This window comes from Triturus cristatus, chromosome 3_1, assembly GCF_964204655.1.
Source record: "Triturus cristatus chromosome 3_1, aTriCri1.1, whole genome shotgun sequence".
In the NCBI taxonomy this organism is placed as follows: Eukaryota; Metazoa; Chordata; class Amphibia; order Caudata; family Salamandridae; genus Triturus; species Triturus cristatus.
This window is the reverse complement of record NC_140583.1, coordinates 1003491475-1003504232: the sequence shown is the minus strand read 5'-3', so window position 1 is coordinate 1003504232 and position 12758 is coordinate 1003491475. Positions and strand designations below refer to the sequence as shown.

The 12758-nt window shown below is 45.9% G+C and overlaps 1 protein-coding gene across 1 annotated transcript in view; it reads left to right on the top strand.

Moving 5' to 3' along the window:
* Nucleotides 1–280: 280 nt before the first annotated feature.
* Nucleotides 281–12758, top strand: part of LOC146861401 (interleukin-18-like) — a 420014-nt gene continuing 407536 nt past the window's right edge. The window contains exon 1 of the mRNA XM_085645708.1: nt 281–318. The gene's annotated coding sequence lies outside the window, so the exon portion shown is untranslated. The remainder of the gene's footprint in view (nt 319–12758) is intronic.

Here is a 12758-nt window from a genome sequence, read left to right as displayed (position 1 = left end):
GTTAACACAGGCAACATAAGCGTAAGACTCCAGTTTGGCAATAGCTGTTGTGTGCGAAAGCATCTTAGAGTGGAGTGGGTGTCTCAAACACACCTCAGAAAAAGACTGAGTCAACAAAATTGGCATTTACATTACTGCCTGTTTCCACATGCCTTTAACGAGGGAGTTGACTGTCATCTGAAAATGCTGATGACGCGTATTAGTTTCTGCAAACAATGACACAATTTGATTTGATTTCTCCGAGTACAAGGATATAAAGAGCGAACTGGCCCACATCCTCTTCTTATAGCCGTGAAGATCAAGGAGGTCGCTTCTTTGGTAAGACATGTTTTTTATTCCCCGACTTTTTTATTACTTACAGTATGCCGAAGCCAAGCGAGGGCTTCACAAGACAAGCATTTGCAATGCAAATAGGTCTCGCATTTACGCGAGTTTAAGCTATTGGCATTGCAAATTTATTTATGTTTTAAAACCCAGAACCTTAATGAACGGCCTTATCATTTACAATGCCAATATCTCAAACTTGCGTAAATGCGAGAACTATTGCAGTGCAAGCACTTGTTTTTAATGCACTTCGACGGCTGCGCATAGTACTTTTATTTGGAAATGAGACCGTAATTATGATCTTAGGAAGCGAGAACGCTAGTTCTGGCCAGGTCTGGGCCTACTCCGACAATAAACTTTAAAATAATCTGGTCAATGTTTTCGTGCAGCTCGCGTATACACCGGCTCTGCATCGCCTGAGGGGCCAGTGAAGGGCGGCGCCTGGCAGCGCTGCTCGCCGGGACAGTAGCCGTCTTTCATGGCACTGACAGGGGTTTGTACTCGTTTCTGACAATTAATTCTCTTTACTATAAACGTCGGCGGGCGTTTCATATCTTGTGAGCAAGTACTCCGTGAACCCGACAGACTTGTGTCCTCCTTGCATTCTCTTGTCGTCAGGGCTCCTTGGTTCGGCAACAGACAAGTCATGTGACACACGACACAGAGGGCCTATGTAATCCCGGCGCTCGGCCTCTGGGAGGCGGCAATGTGTGCGCTTAGATTTTTTTTAGTCGAATATACTGACGTTAAACTCTATCCCCAGCGCGCTCGTGTTACTGCCCCCCCCCCCCCCTCATTGTTGTAAATCAAGTGACCCCCGTCTCCGTGTGACGCGATTGTTGTATAAGAGGAAGCAAGGTACTTTCTGTGGTAGCTGTGGCTGCAGGCGAACAGTTTCCTTCGCTTTTCTTTTATGTTTTTCGAGTGCGTGGGATATTACATATGCCAGGTGAAGGAGGCAGTTTAATAAGGCATGTGTGTATATCAGCCTCGAGCCTGTTTTGGTTGTTAACTTTCAAGACCTCTCTCATATTATGTTGGCGGATTGTTGAAGCGCAGTAAAGGCTGAGAGGCTCCGAAGAGTGGGAAGGCGCTGTACGAGAAGACACACAGAGTCAAACACCGTGGACCCAGACCGTGTCATTTATATGCTGCTTTATTGCTTCTATTATATCCTATGAACCGTTAACAACAACAATCATTGCAAACGGGGAGTGCATGCGTGGGGCGAAAAGGCACAGCAGCGGGAGTGCGGGCGGGGGAGGGGAAAAATATAGTGCACTAAATATCACGTACCTTATAGTCGAACACTCAAAGTAAAGGGGCAAGTAGCCATGGAAGGATTCAAATGACGACATGGCATAATAAGGAGGGACTAACAAGCCTCATAATCAATCAGAAGACAGAATTTACGAAAGAGAATGACACAAGCTAATTAAAAACATGGGCGGGGAGTGGGCGGAGTTTCCATGGAGCTCCCACTCCATACTGGATAACTGCATGCCTCGAAAAGCGAGCAGCGCATGAGCGCTGCCACTATAGGCTCGAGCTAAAAACCAGGTTATGCAATAATTTGCTTTATCAGGCATGGGAGATAGGATACTGATGTACTTTAGAAATCAAATAGAAAATCTGTATTTTCCGATGATGAGTCATCAAGATTCTGTATTCATCCCAGCTTATAAATTCCTCCAGTCTCCAGTCATACAAATCGCTGTAGAATTCTTCCTTAACCCTTAAGTAATCTGACTTATCAATTTTTTTCTAACACGTAGTAGCATTAATTAGAATATAGGCTTCTGTCATGTACATTTCTCTGGGCTTACCAACTTTTCTACCTTGAATAGGAGCTTCTTATCACACAGTTTTTGTTTTCGCTCAATCTAATTTTAGTTTGTTTATAAACTTTTTCTCTCTCTTTTGGGCTTGTAGTTCTTCTAGCAATGTTGGCCTGCATGCTGTACAATTCCTTAATTACCACTTCCGCAAACATATATGTTTTCATGAGGAGTTTGCATTACCAACCTTGATTTCGGTTTAAATGCAGTCTCACCTTCACCCAATACGAGCAAGCCCTTCCCTTCTATGACCTGTCCTTCACTTGCAATTATTTAATTACCCAAAACCTAATTTTCCAACTCTGGTAATTCTGTCATCAGTATTAAAACAGAAGCAAATTACGTTCTTTAACATTACCCATAGTCATTGGTGTCCTCATTTTATTCTCCTTGGAAACCTTCATCAGCTTCAATTTCCTTATAAACGTATATACTTCTAAACTAGTTTGGGCATAATTTTAATTTGATTCCTGACAGTATGATAGTGCCAATGCCAGGTTTGGATTTCTTCAGCTGTGAGAGTTTCTTCAGTTAAATTAATTCCTTTTTTTTGTTGATTATCGCTATTACACCTGTCATCCTGATTGTGCTCACTCCTCTAAACATGGTAATAATGGCTTACACCCAATTGGCAGTTAATTTTCTTGTAAGTCCCTAGAAAGTTGCACTACATGCACCCATGGCCTGTAAATTGAAGCTACTCGTGGGCCTACAGCACTTATGGTGCCACCCACTTAATTAGCCATGTTAAACATATCTCAAACCTGCCACAGCAGCCTGTGTGCAGATTTAAACTGCATTTCGACCTGGCAAAAGAAACCATTTGCCGGGCCTAAACCTTCCACTTTAATGCATATGTCAAAACTCTTAAATGTGTGTTTCACTACTGCAAGACCGACCTCTTTCATAAGATACCATTGATTTGCCTTATTACATTTAATAAGTGATAACATTTGCCTGGGAACAGGTAGAAAGGTCATGTTTGTTCTCTAGAGAATTGTAATTTAAAATACTCTTAAAAGGCAATGTTGAATTTTAAGTCACAATTCTGAAAATGGTGCTTTTAGAAAGTTTGTGTTTTCTTGTCTTAACAATTTAGTTCCTGCAGCCTTTGGCTTAGGTCACAGGACTATGTGTAGTTGGCAGTTAATCTTTGTGTATTCCTGCCAGTCAGTATCAAACAAGCATTGGCATAGCCAATAGGTCTCGCTTTTGGGACCTTATAAGTATTTAGTTATGCAGCACAATATCCTTTGTGCAACAACATCAACTGTTGCATGGCTAAGCACTTATAAGGTCCCAAAGGCGAGACCTATTGGCTATGTCAATGCTTGTTCTCTTTCTAGAGGAGAACAGTGTTTTCTCCAACACTCACAGAGTGAACATACCTGATACATTCCAAGCCAGGGGATAGTGTCCCGACTGGCTCAGAAAAGGGATCCATCCAATCTAATGGTCCTGATGAAAGCCATCGACCTGTATAGGCGCAGGTAGGCTGAAACATGGTGACCTTATAAGTATGTTGATGTGAGACACCTTATATTTCCCTAGACATGTCCTCTCTTTTTAAACCTTATCCCTGCCTATGTTTTAAGAAATTCCTGTTGCATTGCGACAGGAGGTAATTTTAGATCACTACCTACTTGTTACGGATACCCTACTGTCGTTTTGCTTTGAGAAATGCCCTCCTGGTAGAGGGAAGACCCAATGATGATGCTACCAGTTACTAGTATGTCAGTGGGGAACAAGCTATTGCCCGAAAGTAGCTGTTCAGGGAACCAAAATGTATTTTTCAAAAAGACTCCTGTGCAAACTACCTGGTCCCACCCTTTTTGATACTTGACAAAAAAGATTAGCCATGTCTTGGAGAACAGCCGGTGCAACTAGGATTGCCTGTTAGAAGGGCAAACTACTTGAGTGGGCAGAAGCAGAAAGCACAGAATGGAAGGAGGAGCGAGTTACATAACAGGATGCAATTATATACTCTAGAAACTTACGGGAGACAATGACAACTGACCGTTCTGAGTACTAGGGAAGGCCCTAAATCAGACATAACACAAAAAAAAAAAACACAACAGGACAAGACACACTTCACGGACTAGACACACTTCACAGACAGCCAACATAAAAAAAGATGCACAGGGCTTCACCGAACTTGAAAGAGATGTACTCACAAGTAATAGTGCCATTCTGGGGATTGGAGCCAAAACAGGAAATCGTGAGAAATCAAAAGATGGAACCCCCAGAAAAGTTGGGCCATTGGTGGGGGCAGCAATATATAAGAATAGCATTCATCAAATGTCTCAATGACTGCAAGTTGACATCAAGTTCATCATTAAAGTTACAAGGAAAAAGCAAAACGTTTATGATTACTGTATGCTTGTTTTCACATAAACATTTCTAGGCATTGGTACTGGTGCAATTTTTAGGGTGATTCATCCATTGGGGAATTCTTAGGGAAGTATGGAAATGTCAAACAGGTCTTTGTGTCCCCCTTTCACAGCAAAGTAAGTTTCTCTATCATCTTAATAAAAAAAAATTTGGGGGGGGGGAATACAGAGCTACACCCTACCTAATGTAGCCTCAGAGCACTACTAACAGATGACATCAGTATAAATCAGCAATTATAATGAATAGACGATAGTGAAGTTGTAACATTTTTGAGAATCGGAAGCGCCACGAGTGTAGTTGCTGGTTTTTAGGCATCCAAACAATCCAAGCCTTAGTAAACACAAGTGGCCACCTGCATGGAAGTGAACAATGGGTTTCACAAAAAACAGGGTTTTTATGAGTTTTAGTAAGTAATTTTCCAGTCAAAGATGCACTGGGAGTGAGCTCCCATGGGATGATCCTGGTGTTTATGTGTAGGGTCCTGCCACCAAACTTCTTGCGGTGGTATGACTGAATTGAGAGCAAGCTGTGGTTCCTAGATCGAAAGATTCTAGCTAGATGATCTGGAAGGAACAGCTTCCACAAGTACTTAAGGGACCTGCCCTGTAGAACCTTATGGTCTCTCAAAGGGGCGTGGCTTAAAAACATGTAAGCTAAAAACGTGCTTAGCATAGTGTGCCTGCCGCCGGACGGGTATTTTGCTGCTTCTGTCATTGCATCCTGAATATTTAACACGACAAGCGGCTCATTAAGTAGGATGAAAAAACTGGGGAGTCTCTCAAAGGGGCGTGGCCAATGTAATCAAGGCCATGGCTTAAAACATGTAAGCTAAAAATCTGTGCATAGCATAGTGTGCTGCCCCACTTGTATTTGGCTGTTTCTGTTATTGCATCCAGATGTATGATACAACAAGTAACATCATACCTACAACATGTCAGGACTATTGGCTTTGTCAACGGTTGTTGGCTGCGTAAGATAAATAAGCAGCAACTATGGCTTGTATATAATATTGAAAAAGCTTCCACTTAAAGCCCTGGTGACACCACGACAATGTTGCTGCTCCTGAGTTTCAAAAAGAGAAGGGAAAACCATAGAAAAAGTTTTACTCTTTAAAGGATTTCCCTTCCCCTACCAGGCTCACCTGGCATGACCTAATGCCGTAACTTGTCCGCTAGTGACAATGTTTGCCCGTTGCCTGGGTCACGCACCTCACAAGCAGCTCAGCGCCGGGCCTAAGAATGTGTAGAGCAGATTCCTCCTCCAGAAATGAAAGAAGACAAGCAAGAGCGCATGTGCTAGCTGCCGTGCACCCAATTAAAAAAATATTTTTAAACATAGGTTCACGGGTATTGGGGATCGGATGTTCAAAAGAGGAGCAAGTGGGGGAATCAAACAAACAAAGCTGGATTTGGGGGAGGCAGGGAAAAGCAGCACACGAGAGAGCAACACAGAGTGCTGAGGGAGATAGACATGAGGAAAGAGCAGCATGGTACGAGGGGAGAGGCACACGAGGGAAAGAACTACATGCGAAAGTGATCGCGGTAAACATCAAAGCGGCCGCGAAAGTGAAAGTAATCACGTCAAGCGCTGCGCGCGCGCCCGCGCACATGCGCTGTAGCTCTAGGCTGGCCTGGTAGCACTTTTTGGAGCCCTCTCAATAAGTCTCGCCAGACAAGCGCATGCGCTGGGTCAGGCGAGACCTAAAAAGGGCATCTGGTTGTTGGCAGGATAGGCCATCCTGACAAGATAGGTGGGGTACAGCTATCACCTACCACACTTGCACTTCAATAGGGGCTGTCTCCTGCACTCACAAACAACTTCACACTAGCCTTTTGTAACCTCAGCAGACATCTGTTTTTAAATAGTTGCATTGGTGTTTAGAAAAAACACAATTCAACAGTACCTCAACAGCACATTTACCAGTGCCCCATACTTATTCATTGAAAAAATCTACCATACTATGTCATACGTGCATGTGCAAATATTGATATATAACAGGAATTGTTACCATTTCTTAAGGTGCATCACCGTCTATGGCTCATCTGGGGTGGAGTGCAGGTATGTTGTTAGAGGTCTCCAGATATCTTTAGGCCTGGAAGGACCCGGTAGTTCTTCTGCATACAATTCCAGTTGAGACTTACATTATGCCATATCCAGCAGCCATTTCACTTTGGTGGGTATTGCACGTTTGCCACAGTGGAGTGCTACTCTTTTCTTTGCTAACAAGAGAGCCACTGACACAAATTTACAACTGGCTGGTTGTAGGCTCTTAGCCAGTACAAGTAGGCACACTCCATGATCACAGTCCACTTGTGCCCCTGTAATTTGAGCCTAATATTGTCAGGCTAGGTGTAGAAAGTGCGCTTCTGCTGCCCCACATCGAGCACATTTTGCACCTGCCCTCATATCAAATCAGTATAATTTAGCAGGTGCGTAATAAATTTGGTGCAAATATTTAAAATGTATTATGGGCAAATTGCTGTTAGACGTGAGGGTATGCAACTGCGCACAGCAAAACTTCCAATCTGCCACCTTCCTTGGAATTTCAAGAACAGCATTCCAGACCTCCAGCGCCTTGTCATGGGTCTGCAGTTTATCTGTCTGTGCCGCATTATATAGTTTAGTGATCAGGTGTCTATGAGTGTCACTAGTGACTAGCGTCTGCAATGTATTTAATGTCGGTGGTTCCCTTGGAAACTGAGCATAGCATTTGCGCAGGGCAGCTCTAGGGTGATAGTAAGTAAATGTCAGTAAGGGTGTGTGTCGGGTATGTGAAATGTCTTCAAGGGTCACAAAGGAGCCATTAGTGTAGGCATCACCCATAGTTCGTAGGTCCGTGCATGCGAGCAATTGCAGCGTGGTATCCTCTCTAGATATCAACATTGCAGGGTGATAGCGTAGTGGTAGCACTGGTGCATATAGGGGGGGGTTTCCCTACTCAATCTCCCAGTACCTGCCAGGCTTTCATCGTAGAATGGACTGTGTTGACTTTCGTGCATTGTAACCCTTCCCTCATATGTGAAAGTAGGGCCTGGAGTGGAATAGAGAAGGCGTCATAATGTTCCACTGTAGCCTGTGGCACATACTCCGGCGGTGCTTACCAGTAATGTGTGAAGTGGGCCTCTGCACATTAATAATATAGATAAAAGTAAGGTGCATTTAAATCTCTGCATGTGTATGGCAAAGTGAGTATATCCCAACTAATTCTTGGTTGCTTCCCAGCTCATACCAGTGTTGGCAAATGCATCCTAAGTTTAAAAAAAAAATGTATCAGTAATACAATGGGTGTGTTGACAAATAGATAGAGAAACTTGGGCAGAACTACCATTTTTAGGTCTCGTCTGAGACAGCGCTTTAGCGCTGCTCTCGCGAGAGCTTTTGTAAAAGGGGGATCTGGAAGTGCAAACGAGTGCTTCCAGGCCTCCAAATACAGTGCATGTGCGCCGGGCGCGCGCACCATTTGGCAGCCTGAAAGCACTAGTTAGCACTTTCAAATCCCCCGTTTACAAAAGCTCATTTCGCGGCCGCTTTGATGAGAACATCAAAGCGGCCGTGAAATGAGCTCACCATTTGCCACCCCCTCCCTAATCCCACTTCCCTCACAGCTTGTTATCTCTTCTACCAAAGATTCTGCCCATTCGAAAGAATGACCATGCATAAAAAATACACGAGCAAGGATTGACTGGTCATTTCAATGTTGAATTGTCAGTCCGTAACGTGCGACAAACTTCTGGATGGATATGTGTTTTTTCTCACCATATTTCTGCTTCTCGCATGTGTAAAGAGGCGCTGATATAGCGCATGAGACTTATTTTCACAGAATAAGCATCGCGCTCAGCCACCTAAATACGACTACATTTCCCATGATGCAGATCAAACTCCATCAGTAACGCGCCTCTGGTAGGTAATTGGCCTCGCAGAGTCGTAACTGAGCACAGAGGTTGCTGCAGCAGATACCAGTCCATGAAAACACTTTTCTCTTTTTACATTAGCAAGAAAATTAATATGGTTTCCCTAATGCAAATAGAGGTCGCTATTTTACTGCACTAACACAGCAGCAAAGTAATAGGTGTTTATTTGCCCTCCGTGCAGAGCCCATGCTCGGGATCATACTTGCCTGCTGTGCTACAAAGATGCTTTTGCCTCCAACAAGAAGCCCCGCAGTGATCTTTCATGCATGGCTGTGAAATGCAGCGCTGCTGGCAAAAGGCGGCGAGGAGCCATGAGAAACTCGTAGAAGAGCATGGCTTCTTTCCAACAAACCGAGCTTTATCTGTAATTATGGTGGCTGCACCTTTTATCATGCTTTGTTTAACTTTTATTCTTGTCTGTAATTATGGTGGCTGCGCCTTTCATCATGCTTTGCTTAACTTTTATTCTTGTGTCACGCTACTTGTTTTCCGTGTGCTTTGTTCCCTCCCACCTCGCTAAACTCACGGCCATTTGTTCCACCCCCTCCCTGGCCTCCCACCCGTCCTTCACTTTTCGCCCTTATCTACTTGCATTTCAGTTTCAAGCGTGTACGTGAATCTTAAGTATGGGTTTTGTGCACACTTGTCCCAGGGCCGCCATCGCTTCGAACGCGAGGCCACGCCCACACGCCAGGCCACGCCCACTTCTGGACCTATAAGAAGCGCTGATTGAGAGCGCCTTCATTAGGATTGTTTACCTCTGAGGCGGAAGCCGGAGGCTTGTTCACTCGTCTTTTTTAAAAGTGTAATAATTGTGTTAGCTAATTTTAAAAAGCATTTTCAGCTATACAGAGCTCTCCTCTGTCCTGAGCACCTCCCCAGGCTTCCCACTGTCAGCGGATCGAGCGCTGCACCGGGGGCAAGTTCCCAGGGCCGCCATCGCTTCGAACGCGAGGCCACGCCCACACGTCAGGCCACGCCCACTTCTGGACCTATAAGAAGCGCTGATTGAGAGCGCCTTCATTAGGATTGTTTACCTCTGAGGCGGAAGCCGGAGGCTTGTTCACTCGTCTTTTTTAAAAGTGTAATAATTGTGTTAGCTAATTTTAAAAAGCACTTTCAGCTATACAGAGCTCTCCTCTGTCCTGAGCACCTCCCCAGGCTTCCCACTGTCAGCGGATCGAGCGCTGCACCGGGGGCAAGTTCCCAGGGCCGCCATCGCTTCGAACGCGAGGCCACGCCCACACGTCAGGCCACGCCCACTTCTGGACCTATAAGAAGCGCTGATTGAGAGCGCCTTCATTAGGATTGTTTACCTCTGAGGCGGAAGCCGGAGGCTTGTTCACTCGTCTTTTTTAAAAGTGTAATAATTGTGTTAGCTAATTTTAAAAAGCACTTTCAGCTATACAGAGCTCTCCTCTGTCCTGAGCACCCCCCCAGGCTTCCCACTGTCAGCGAATCGAGCGCTGCACCGGGGGCAAGTTCCCAGGGCCGCCATCGCTTCGAACGCGAGGCCACGCCCACACGTCAGGCCACGCCCACTTCTGGACCTATAAGAAGCGCTGATTGAGAGCGCCTTCATTAGGATTGTTTACCTCTGAGGCGGAAGCCGGAGGCTTGTTCACTCGTCTTTTTTAAAAGTGTAATAATTGTGTTAGCTAATTTTAAAAAGCACTTTCAGCTATACAGAGCTCTCCTCTGTCCTGAGCACCCCCCCAGGCTTCCCACTGTCAGCGGATCGAGCGCTGCACCGGGGGCAAGTTCCCAGGGCCGCCATCGCTTCGAACGTGAGGCCACGCCCACACGTCAGGCCACGCCCACTTCTGGACCTATAAGAAGCGCTGATTGAGAGCGCCTTCATTAGGATTGTTTACCTCTGAGGCGGAAGCCGGAGGCTTGTTCACTCGTCTTTTTTAAAAGTGTAATAATTGTGTTAGCTAATTTTAAGAAGCACTTTCAGCTATACAGAGCTCTCCTCTGTCCTGAGCACCCCCCCCAGGCTTCCCACTGTCAGCCGATCGAGCGCTGCACCGGGGGCAAGTTCCCAGGGCCGCCATCACTTCGAACGCGAGGCCACGCCCACACGTCAGGCCACGCCCACTTCTGGACCTATAAGAAGCGCTGATTGAGAGCGCCTTCATTAGGATTGTTTACCTCTGAGGCGGAAGCCGGAGGCTTGTTCACTCGTCTTTTTTAAAAGTGTAATAATTGTGTTAGCTAATTTTAAAAAGCATTCTCAGCTATACAGAGCTCTCCTCTGTCCTGAGCACCTCCCCAGGCTTCCCACTGTCAGCGGATCGAGCGCTGCACCGGGGGCAAGTTCCCAGGGCCGCCATCGCTTTGAACGCGAGGCCACGCCCACACGTCAGGCCACGCCCACTTTTTCTCTCCCCATATGGGCTTTCCATGCAAGCGCAGCAGACGCTGAAGGCGCGCCTAAGGCAAGCCCGTCTGTGCCCGTCCGGGCCAGGCCGGGCACAGGGCCATCCACTATGCCCGTTTTTCACAGCCCCCGGATCACACACTCACGTGACTACCTCCTTCAATTCAGCACGGCAACTCCCTCTCCTGGAGCCTTACCATCTCCTAAGCCCCATGAGGAGTCTGCAGAGATACCCACCCACCAGCCTTCCAATGGTATCAGCCTAGCGCTGCTGAATTGCAGATCAGCCCCTAAACACGCCGTAGAGATCAAAATGCTGATCGAAGACTCAAAACTAGATATTCTATTCCTCACGGAAACCTGGTTAACATCTCACTCCGAAGCGGACATTGTTAACATGCTCCCCCAGGACTACCTTATACAATATCAAAATAGAGAGAAGGGAATAGGAGGAGGACTAGCAATTGTCCACAAAAACTCCTTTGTATGTAGGTTACAAGAAGGAGAAATAGAGGATTGCGAAAGCACCCATTTCTCTCTTCAGATAACCCCTAACAAATCACTTACGGGCACTCTTATATATCGCCCACCCGGCAGCCCAGGAAATTTTGCTAATTCACTGCTTGAGTCCATTACCTCCTCCTGCATCTCGTTCCCTAACTTCATTGTGCTAGGAGATTTAAATTTACATTTCGAAGACAACACAGACAAAACGGCTGTGGACCTCACCTCACAATTAAAAGCACTCGATATTCATTTAATCAACTCAGAGGCTACGCACATCAAAGGTCATCTTTTGGACCCTCTCTTCACCAATCTCCCCAAAACCGAGGTCCGACCTGCGATCCCTCTCCCCTGGACTGACCATTTTCTCCTCCCATTTATCTGGCAAACCCAAGTAAGAAAGGCCCACACACGAATTCCCAGAGAATACGACAGAATATGGTCTAAAATATCATCTGAGCACTGGTCTCGGGAGCTAATTCGCTCCGCTCCCCTGCCACTTCCTGACCCGGTTAATGCAGATAAAAACCTTACTAGCTGGCTCACGTCCACTCTGGACATTATCGCCCCGAAACAAGATCTAAAAAAGAAAAATAACTCCTTTAAGTCGCCTTGGTTCTCACAAGAACTCAGGAACCTACGAAAAATTTGTAAAATCCACGAGAGAAAGTGGAGAAAAAACTGGGACCCCCTTATCAAGGAAGAGTACAGAACTGCAATGAGGATTTATAAAGCAGCACGGAAAGCAGCCCAAGCCACATTCTTTGACAAAAAAATCAAAGCTGCATCTAGCTCATCCCGAGAGACTTACAAAATATTCAAAGAACTGCGCAAAATACCCACCCCCCCCTCCTTTCAACAACCCTCAGTTGCCAGATGCAACCAAATAGCGGGCTTCTTCCAAAGCAAGATTACTAACATTCTGCAGTCACTCCCGCCCAAATCAGACAGCAATCCCCCTGCTGCCCCCTTCCCCTCTTCCCCAAGACCCACCCTCGACAGCTTTAACCAACTTTCTAACGATGACTTTCTGAAAGCCCTATCAGACCTGAAAAGCGGTTCCCCCAATGACCCTGCTCCTATTCGAATCTTAAAACAAGTCGGACCTACCATAGCCCACCTGGCCACTAACCTTATTAATACCTCGCTGGGTCAAGGAGTGGTTCCCCCCAGCTGGAAGCATGCTATAGTCAAGGCATTACAGAAAAAACAAGGACTTGACCCATCAGACCTATCCAACCTTCGACCGATCTCTCTCCTGCCTGGCCTGAGTAAAATCGCAGAGAAGGCAGTTAACCAGCAATTGTCAGCCTTCCTCGAATCCAATAATCTTCTTCGACCCTCACAAACAGGCTTCCGACCAGGCCAAGGGACCGAAACAGCCCTCCTGAAAGTGGTAGAGGAGGC